Genomic DNA, 10,045 nt, shown 5'->3' on the forward strand with positions numbered 1-10,045 from the left:
TGTCTGAACCAATGTCTACAGTAGGTGTGTATGTATAAAAAAGAATGTAATTTTCCTTTAATTAATTCCCTTTAAAGTACCATCGTCTGTAATCATGATTTGTAAGCAGTTTTGTTTGTTTTGTTTCCCTTTTTCTTCTTCTTTCTGAAGAGTTGGTGGTGTCTGTTTCACTTCCTGTTTTACTTTTTTCTCAACCTCTGTGTGTCTGTTTGTTTTTACTTCCGGTTTCTTGATTACACGCCCCCGTTCCTAACTCTTCTCCTCAACCAGCGTGTCATTTGTTTGTCTCCCTTTTAACAGAACACCTTCATTTTACTTTTTATTGTCACCCTCTGTGGAAGTTTCTAAAACATTAAAATTGTTTTACTCAAATTCTTTTTGGACGTTTGAAAAAAGAAAGAAGAAGAAAATCCCCTTTTGCCAAATCCACCGGGATTTGTTTTCTAGTGTCATAACACGTGTCCAGTATTATATGTTAGATAACATATAACAGCCACATGGAATACAATGAACAATTCTTTCTTTGTATGGGACTATGAAACATTACAATACGTGGACTTTGGATTCAAAACGAGGTCAAGTCCTGGATAAGGAGGTAAGAAATAAAATGTATTATTATTATTAAGTTTATCTAAATCACCCAATTGTTCATCAATTGACCCAAAATGAACGATTTGAAAATATATCGGTTTAAAATGTTGAAGTATCGCACCCAAAGCTCGGGGCTGGATGCTCCAATAATCAAAACTGTACATAATTATTGACTTGTACGATGTTCCACCTGGGCGTGATTATCATTATTCATAATAAGTTGTGCATCTTAATAAGCAATACGTACTGCGTCGCTACGTCTTATATTGTACTTTTGTGGCTTCCAGGACTCATTCATGTTTACGCTGGAGTTATATCACATTAATTTACTCAGCCATGTTATGAGGATTGGAATATTGAGGGAATCATTGATTGTATGTTGTACGTAGAATAAAACTATCCTTCAAAATAGGTGTTCTCTGGATTAGTTCTAAAAACAAAACAAAACAAACTCTACTAGCATTAGCAATAGCATTAGCATTAGCGCTACTGGGCAGCCAGGTTTTTGCCCAAGGAAAAAGAGTTCACTGAAGCACAAAGTTAAATAACTTTGACTCTCTTTGACCACCAGAGGGAAAGTGTGATTGTAATGTTTACCTGTGCAGGTGCACAGGTAGTCTGTGGTCTGAATCCAGAGGCCAGGACCCTGAATGTTTGATATGGGTCAATTAGGTCAAACTCTGAATTTACCTTTTACTCTCCCTCTGTGGTTCCAACTGTTTGTCCTGCTGTTATATGGTACGTTGTCAACATTCTAAAGTGTGTTCTTGTTAAAGATTTTCAAAGAGGCCTTTTCGACACTTTGAGGCTATAAAACGCGCCCTTGAACAAAACATGTAATTTCTCCACTCAAACTTCTCCTTGACAAATAACACAACCCTGTGGTTTCATTGTAGTTCGTTTCTGTATCGTAAGGCTTCTTGCATGTGAGGCAGTGTACCTGCTGACTCAGAGAATGGGCCTTTTTTTGGTTCTTGTAGCACAGTGTGTAACGTATGTAACACGTATACTGGCTAAAGGAAATAATCGGTCTCTGTACACTGGCTTTATTTGTTGTAGCTGAGTGAATTTATGTTTTTTTCTCCCCCCACCATGTAACATCAGTGATGAGCTGAAAGGCACAGTTCTAAAATTGTATTAAGTAAAAAAAAAAAACCCAAACATAATTATGTCATAATCAGATTCTGTCATGTGCTACAGTGATTAGCTCTGAGTACATATTAGTACATGACCACATGGAGTCACTTCAATGCCACATTTGCTAAAGTCGTAAATTAAAATTAACATTTAAAAAAGGCGTGCTCTGGCTGCACAACATATCCCAAATGAAAAGAATGAAATATTTAAACATTCAGCTTTTATTCCTAATTTCCATTTTCTCCTTCATCAGGCACTTTCTTTTGCCTCATTAGCAAAAAGGCTTTTTGCCTCTTGATCTGCTACTTTTTGGCTGTGTTAATTTGCTTTGTCAGCCGTTTGCTATCAATACAAACTGAGTACAGCAGAGCACTTTCAAAGGGCAGCATTAGATTTAATATTAATGCTGATGTGTTAAAAACAGATTTTAAATAAAACAAACCTTAATAGCCACAAGTGACACTAATTAAATCAAGGCACCCTCCCCGCCACCCCCTTATTGCATAACTGCCATGTGTTTAGGCAAGTTTTGATAGGGTTTAAAATTTAACTGCTTTTAACAAAATGTATTGCTTCACATCTCTGCAACAAGACATATAATAATAAGCTTTTTTTTTTTTAATCAAAGTGCTGATTCTGCAGTCTGAGCCAAATTTGTGCTAAAGAGCTGATGAGTCTCGAAGGCCTGTCTGACAAATGTGTTAGTCAGCAATGTGGCCAATTGACAGTTTTACATTTACAGTAAAGGATTTATCTGGTGTAGAAGCTGAGAGATTGAATAGATTGCATTGGGACCGTTCACATACAGAGCAGGCTCTGTGAAGACGGCAGCTGAACAACTGACAAAGCCAACTCACGGCAGTGTGACCAGTGGAGTTAAGACTTAGGATTTTCAGAATAGATATTAGTTTTGTTCATTACAGATTTCAGAATGTAGGTATATGTCTTGTGTATTGGTTTCTCGTCATGGATTGTCTCCCTCTTCCTCGCACAGTCCAAAAAAATCTCTGCGGAATTAGGTCAGTCCTTCATTCTAAATTGACCACAAGGGTGGATGTGAATTATTGTCGGTCTTTATGTGTCTGCGCTGTGATGGACTGGCACACGGTCCAGGATGTAACCCCATCAGTCTCTGCTAGGATTGGCTCCAGCTTCCACAACAACCACAGAGAAGGAAGCAATTAATCAATGAATGAAAATAATCTCTAAATTACTTTTGTGCAATAACTAAATCACAAATATCATTTTAAATTATTATTATTAGAGCTGTCGAAATTAATGTTAATCACCATAATTAATTTGTGAAAATCGGTAATCGGATTAAATTATTTCTTTTAGAATTTTAAAGCATTGGCAGAATAAAGCAGACTGTATATCCAATAATTCCTCCGTCCGTCCACTTATTAAGGCTCTAACAGTCGAGACACGTATTGATGTTGATGTTTCACAAAGCATCTGGAGTCTGGATAAGATCTCAACGCCCAGCATGGGCTGGTGGAGGCTTTAACTTCAGGTCAGATTCCTGGGTCAAACCAACTTCATTAAGTGCAGGACAAAATAGATTTGGAGAGACTTTAGACTGATTAATATTGTCTTCATCAGAGTTGCCCTGTGATTAATCAGATTAAAACACTCTATCACTGTAACAGCTCTAATTATTATAATTTTTTTTTTAAACTTTAGGTCAAATCCTATGAAGGTGGTGTAAGATGCAACATAAAAATAACCAAGTAAATAAAAGCACCTGAGATTTGTCATCCTTTTGTCTTCCCACTGGAGGATATTAGTGACAGGCTCTTAATATCATATCAGCATCTGTGATGTTATGACAGCAACGGCAATAACGGTAACCAGGAATAAATATTGTTACTTGTCTGAGATGTTGTCCCTGTGCTTGATGATAAATGAGGTTGTGCTGTGGCTCATATGAGTGTTGTTAGTGAATACTCAAACATCATTTCTAAATCCCTTTCTATTAAAGGCAGCCTGTCTCTAACAAATATACCATGATATTTGGTGATTCGGTAGGATGAGTGGGGTTTTCCAATGGTTTGATCCACTTTATCGCTTGTCTTTGGTTAGATGTGTCTGGATGCATGATAATCATTCAGTCATTTTCTGCTGAATTCTTTCCAGGGTCATAAGGTTAAATCAAAATCTCAAATTTTGTGACTCTGGTAAGAAGCTGCAGTAATCAGAGAAATTCTACTTGTGTACCATCTCTAAATTGGGGGTCTCAAACTCCTGAACTAGGGGCCAGTTCTGGTCAGGTACTGACACCAAGGACCAAAAAACAATTAGGACCTAATGAATGTTCTTCTGTTAAGAATGCCACGGTGATTTTCCAGCTTCTGCATGGACATGGCTGCAGCTCGGTGATCGTGTTAACGTGTGTTAATGTGCTCTGTTTCATGTAATCCTTTTACTGCTGTGTCTCATTTGTTTACCTTTATATTCATTCAGTGACAGGTGTTTTCAACCTCCCAGGAAAAGCATTCGGCCAAGTAGATCTGTTACGTACTAAAATGTAAAGATTGTAATGGCTGAGGTTGTTGGCAGTGGTGGCTTTGTGGCTTTTTAAGGAAGTGGACTTGGGTCCAGAGGGGTTCAAGGTTGCAGAGGTCACATTTCGTTGTGTGCAGTGATGTGCTGTGTCACAATGACAATTAGTTCCTTTTCCTTTCCTACATAAATCACCAATGATGACGAGGAAGTCGAGTGTACTATAGTAAGAAAACACATGACACTGGCTGACAGATGTGGTGAAAAGCTGTTACTGATCGGAGTATCATGCCTGATACCAACATGGGTATTAGGATCGTTGCATCCCCTGTTGTATGAGCATCTGTCTGTGGATGTGTTGAGATACTCTATTTTAATTATTTTTCAATACCTTATGTTGGGTCTCAGAGAAATGCTGCAGCGGACGTTATCTCATGAAATGTGTTTTTCATTCCTGTACTCGTGATTGCGATTTATCCACAAATCTCACCTAAAGAAAATCACTACTCTCCTTATGTACACTCGAAGCAGCAGGGTCTGCAGAGATTTAATAAAATCTCCTGCGGACCATGAAACGACACATTTTGCATGAAGTGCTCAACATCCCACACTTAAACCTGCAACTCATTTCACCGTGTAATTCCTTTATTTCCTGCAGGTTGTTACAAATTGAGTCAACAGTTTCTCGGACAAGTTGTTCTTAAGAAAGGCATTCCAGCTGGGTGTGACCCAGTAACTGCAAAGCCCACATCAGAACCACTGCTGTTACTTAATGGGCAGAGTGGACCCCCATGTCCTGCTCTACCATTACCTGCCCTTAACAGCAATGATTTGTCGGCGACTCTCGTTCGCACTCGGTGATGTAGGTTTGGGAGAAAGCTCTATTAAAAAGTCATTAAAGCTGTGAGAAAGCATAGTGGGTTCAAGCCTCTTGGCAAAAGGCGCCTTGAGAAATTACTCTATCCATCATAATTAAAGCAACTGGACACTGGCTCACAGAAGGCGGTGGTCGGATTCTTTCATGACCTTATAAAGCCAGAGCTGGAGTATATTGTAAAGATAAAACGCAGATAAAGAAAAGAAACAACTAGTAAAGAGAGAGAGAGAGAGAGAAAAGTCAAGCAGGTGATGTATTGGTGGAAATGAGGAGGTGAAGGCAGTGCAGTGACTAAGGAAAGCTCCTTCCAGTGATGGGAAGAAAAAAAGAAAATGAAAGACAGAGAAAAGTAGGAATACACTTGTAATGTCAGAGTGCAGTTTAGCTGTGAAGAAAGACTGCTGTCATAAACCAGACGAGTAGAAAAGCAAACATAACTATTAGCCTTACATCTGACTGAGGGGTGTGTTTCTGTGACTCACTGGTGCAGCCTGTGAGTGCACACGCTGTGGCAATTGATTTTTGGCTGCAGGCAAACAGAGGCACTGGAAAATTAGGTTGGATTTTGAGAAATGTATTGTCTTTGGACACGGTTTCAGTCATGACCAATCAGATAAGCATTGTTCCTCCCTCCGAGAGCTGGACAATGTAGTGATGTAATGGCAATAAACATCACAAAAGCCTGTCCTGAAAGGAAACTGATGTCCTCGTGCGGGAGACGGGGAAATGCACCAAGTGCATAAAATGTACCTTAAATAAACTGTTTAGGCTGTTGATTGCATTTGTTCCGTGGCCGCGAGGGAACAGATGCTCAGTGCAGGAAATTGTATTGGAAGAGACAATCAAACATTGGCAGTAAATTACAGTGTTAGACCACACTGTTGACCCTTCCAGTGTTCAGTTTAGAGATAATAAAAACAACCGAGATGACTTGTCTGTCCATTAGGGGGCATAACACACACACACACGCACACAAACACACACACAGAGAGACTAGGGGCAGGGCTTTGATCATTGCAAAGTAAAGTATTAACTAACTAAACTCCAGTGTGAAAGTCACTGGAACACTATGTTCCAGTGTTTCTAGTGTTAGGATTCTAATCGGTATATTCAGAGCTTATGCCGCGATAGTTTCCAGGAACTGAAAAGAATTTCGATGTCTTTTTTTTCTCTTTTGATCGTGCCACATATTGAGATGTTGTCCTGTGACCTCACGCTGCATGTTTGAGTTTCCAAACCCTCTGTGGTGTAACTTTGACTGAGCGGCTGTGAGGAAAGTAGGGCAGCCTGTCGTCTCAGGGATGTCACTGTCATACCACGCACATGTGTCGCTCACAGGTTCATCTGCCCCCGTTCAGATGGCGGAAAAAGCCATAAAGCGGTGCAACTAATGTGATAATGACGCAGTGGACAGATGAGGAGTTTACTACAAGTTACTACTTGTGCGACTCATTTAACCAACTTTGTGTCACTTGTTAATAGAAACCTGGAAAAAGTGACGCTTTGTTTACGTACTGGAAGGCGGCAGACGGCGTTGGGCTGTTTGTTTTTCAGTGGAATTGGTCCAACGGTGTGTGAATCCTCTGCTCACTTTCAGTTCAGCTGGCTTTGTTAATTCTATTTATTATATTTATTTTTATTTGTTTTAATGCAAACACAGGTCATGTGTTGCCTTATTTTTATTTATTTTAATGCAAACACAGGTCATGTGTTGGGTACAGATTCTGTTTAGATTGACAGATGTGGTGCAGAGAAATGTAATTTTTTTTCTTTTTTTAAGCCACACAATAGAAATGTTTAATTCTGTTCAATAAGTTATTTTGCTGTTTTCATTTTTTTGCATGGTATAATTTAAGTAGATATCAGATCCTTACAGTGGTTTGTTTATTTTGTGCTTTTTTTTTAATGCGATTATCATCAAATTAGGATTCTACCGGTTCACTCTGGCTCGTTGTATCATCAGGCACACCTTGATGTCTGAGTCTGGTTTCCCATTTGTCTGGTCTGCTCTCAGTCCTTGGTGCGTCAGAGGCTTGTAACAGGAGCACTGCCAACAGGTTGGAGAAAAGTGCAGCCGGGGGAGACAGAAACAGGCAGCGTGAGGGTCTGAGGTTATTAATGATGACTGCTGGCGCTGCCTAGAATGACAAAACAGGGAAACAAATAGTGTGTGAAATGCACACCTGTCTGCTGCAGTGGCAGGCCTCTCAGAAGAAAAGGTGAATACTATTAAGATGAAGGAGGAGGTGCAGGGTCCAGCAGCAATAGAGGGATAAAGTGGTGGGGCAGGATGTGACATGAGACCAGAGGAGGGAGAGGAGGATGGCGACAAGTCTGCAGTTCAAAACTCAAGACAAGAGTTTAAGGATCGGGCGACAAGTCTGCAAAACTCAAGACAAGAGTTTAAGGATCAGAGGAAGAGCATGTGGTGTTGTACATCCCCAAAAAACATAGGATATCAGTGAAATTAAAGACATTTTACTCTTAGTATAGAAGTCACGTCTCCTGCTGTGTTTTAGTTCTATAAGAATTGTGGGGGTAGAAGTAACAAAATCTTCTGGTGTTTCTCTACATACGTGACCACTATTTAGGTCTATGGAGTTCTGTGGCATGACCTTTGCACCAGGTCTAAACCAGCGTCTTTGACTGGTCCATGGACTGAGATCTTCTTTCACGTTCGCTACATTAAAAACGTCAGACAGCGCAAGATCAGAATGTTGTAAATAGTTTTAAATCCAGAATAATTCTAGCTTTCCTTTTAAGTTTGCTTAAATTAATTATAAGTTTGATCAAATTACCAAACTAAGATGTGTCTCAACATGTTTTTATTTGCACTAAAATTGAACACCTTTTGAAAATGTTCACATCTGTCTTAGAATTTGTTGACTTACCCCGGCCTAACACCTACATTCAGATGAACAGCCTTATAATTAGGCATCAGGGCAAAAACAGCACAGGATATAAAGCAGTAGTTGGAAAGAGGGAGGAGGAAGTCAGAGGAGCAGGGACCAGATAAAAAGAAAAAGTGTTTAATACTGCAGTGAAAGAGTAGGTGGAGGAAAATAAATCTGCAGAGGAGGAGGCTCTCTTCAGCTGTTTCTCTGTCTGAAATAGTCATGTCTGCAGGGTCTGAGAGGAAAAAGTGGGTGAAAAGATGCAGAGAGAGAGGAAACGGATAGAGAGAGAGTGTGAGAGAGAAGGAGGGAGAGGGACAGACCCATATTTCTAATGATGTGTTCCAGTGGTCAGTGTATGAGGTATCCTGTTGCTTGGTTACTGTGTTGCAATAGCAGCATCAATGTCTAGGTTTGTATGTGTCATCCTCCCAGTGGTGGGTGTCTGCACGAATCTCCCATTTCTGTCACCTCTAGGCTTTAGGAACTATTCACACTGCAAGTGAGGGGGCAGCGGTTCCTGATGGTACACAATGGTATCTTTTTTTTCTTCCTGGAGGCTATTTATTCTCTGTATTTCCATTTATAGAAGACAGTGTTGTTTTGCACCAATCAGCTTTCCATATTATATGAAAAACAATGTCAATGGGAGCAGGGACAAATGAAGACAACCTTGTTGGGCGTGCATCATGGTTAGAACGACTTCTGACAGGACACGCGTTTCTTTGACTCTTGTTTGATTAGGGAGGAGAACGCTCATCAATAAGAACAGATACAAAGTGTTTACACATTAAACATTAAAGACAATTTACTACATTATTTTTTTTACTATTATTGACATCTACTAATGGCCTCTTGTAGTTGGGTTGCGTGCCAGATGTGGCCCCCAGGCCAGAAGTTTGAGGCACCTGATCTAATTTGTCTAAAAAAAAATGTGGGTGTTAGCAGGTTGTATAGAAGGTGTCTGTGTGCATGAGGTAGTTTGTGATTGTGAAAGGAAGTTCCTTTCCAAAGATTAACATATTTGATATAATTTAATTTATTAGAGGCTAAATTGTTAATTAATCTTAATTCTCGTTTTTACCAAAAAGGTTTCTGGCTTTGACCTCCATCATTTCATCGTGGCCTGGCTACATCTTTTCGCTATCAGTGATAACAACACTCTTTGTAGCATAATTTGCACAAAACCATGACGTTATCCAAGTTACCATCAGCAAGAGGTGGTTTTTGTCTTCCAAATTCAAATTCTTCAAAAACCGTTGTGGGCTGATGTTGCTAAATTGTGCGCCCTCGTGTGTGTGACTAAAGCGTTGTTATTCAAAATTGTGTGTGTGACTAAAGCGTTGTTATTCAATATATAGTTCTGTCTGTAATTTATTGATCAAAGTTAAGCCCCACTCATTTTTATATCATATAAAAGCACATTAAATAAAATCCTAACGTTGTTATTACCTTGTCCTCTCTCTCCGTCTCCCAGTTCGTACGTTCCCCCTCTCTTCTGTCCTTATTTTTACACCGCACCTGTGACTTTTGCACAGTGGAACTATATCAGCACTGAGGCTGTTGTCGTCGTCATTATTTATGAATCACATTTATAATTGCCATTCCACATTTAGCTAAGCTAATAAAGCTGTTTCATTTCCGTAGCTGGTTGATTTAAACTCCCTGCGCGGCGGTACTTCCGCGACAGTGACGTTATTCTGCTCCTCATCTTCCTCCTCCATTTCGGCCTCCTCTCCCACCTTCCCCCAAGGCCAGACTGGAAGACACTTCCTGAGCGTGTCAAAAATGCCCAAGCTAAGCTCCTGTGGGACTTCTAAAACCAGAACGACAAAGTGGTGAAGGCCAACACACCTGACATGGTGTTGATTGACAAGAAAAGGCTGTGCTGTAGAAAGAGAGGCAGTAACAACAGAAAGACGGCACAGGAGGAGCTTGAGAATACGGATATGTGTAATACATATATGTATGTGTATGTGTGTTTGTATATATATGTATATATATATATATATACATATATATGTATGTGTGTGTATATATGTAT

At 39.7% G+C, this 10,045-nt stretch overlaps 1 protein-coding gene across 1 annotated transcript in view; it reads left to right on the top strand.

The window, feature by feature from the left end:
* Nucleotides 1-249: 249 nt before the first annotated feature.
* ntrk3b (neurotrophic tyrosine kinase, receptor, type 3b) overlaps nucleotides 250-10,045 on the top strand; it is a 211,612-nt gene continuing 201,816 nt past the window's right edge. Inside the window, exon 1 of the mRNA XM_008310804.3 lies at nucleotides 250-595. The gene's annotated coding sequence lies outside the window, so the exon portion shown is untranslated. The remainder of the gene's footprint in view (nucleotides 596-10,045) is intronic.

Source organism: Cynoglossus semilaevis, chromosome 5 (assembly GCF_000523025.1).
Source record: "Cynoglossus semilaevis isolate Cse_v1.0 chromosome 5, Cse_v1.0, whole genome shotgun sequence".
NCBI classification, from domain to species: Eukaryota; Metazoa; Chordata; class Actinopteri; order Pleuronectiformes; family Cynoglossidae; genus Cynoglossus; species Cynoglossus semilaevis.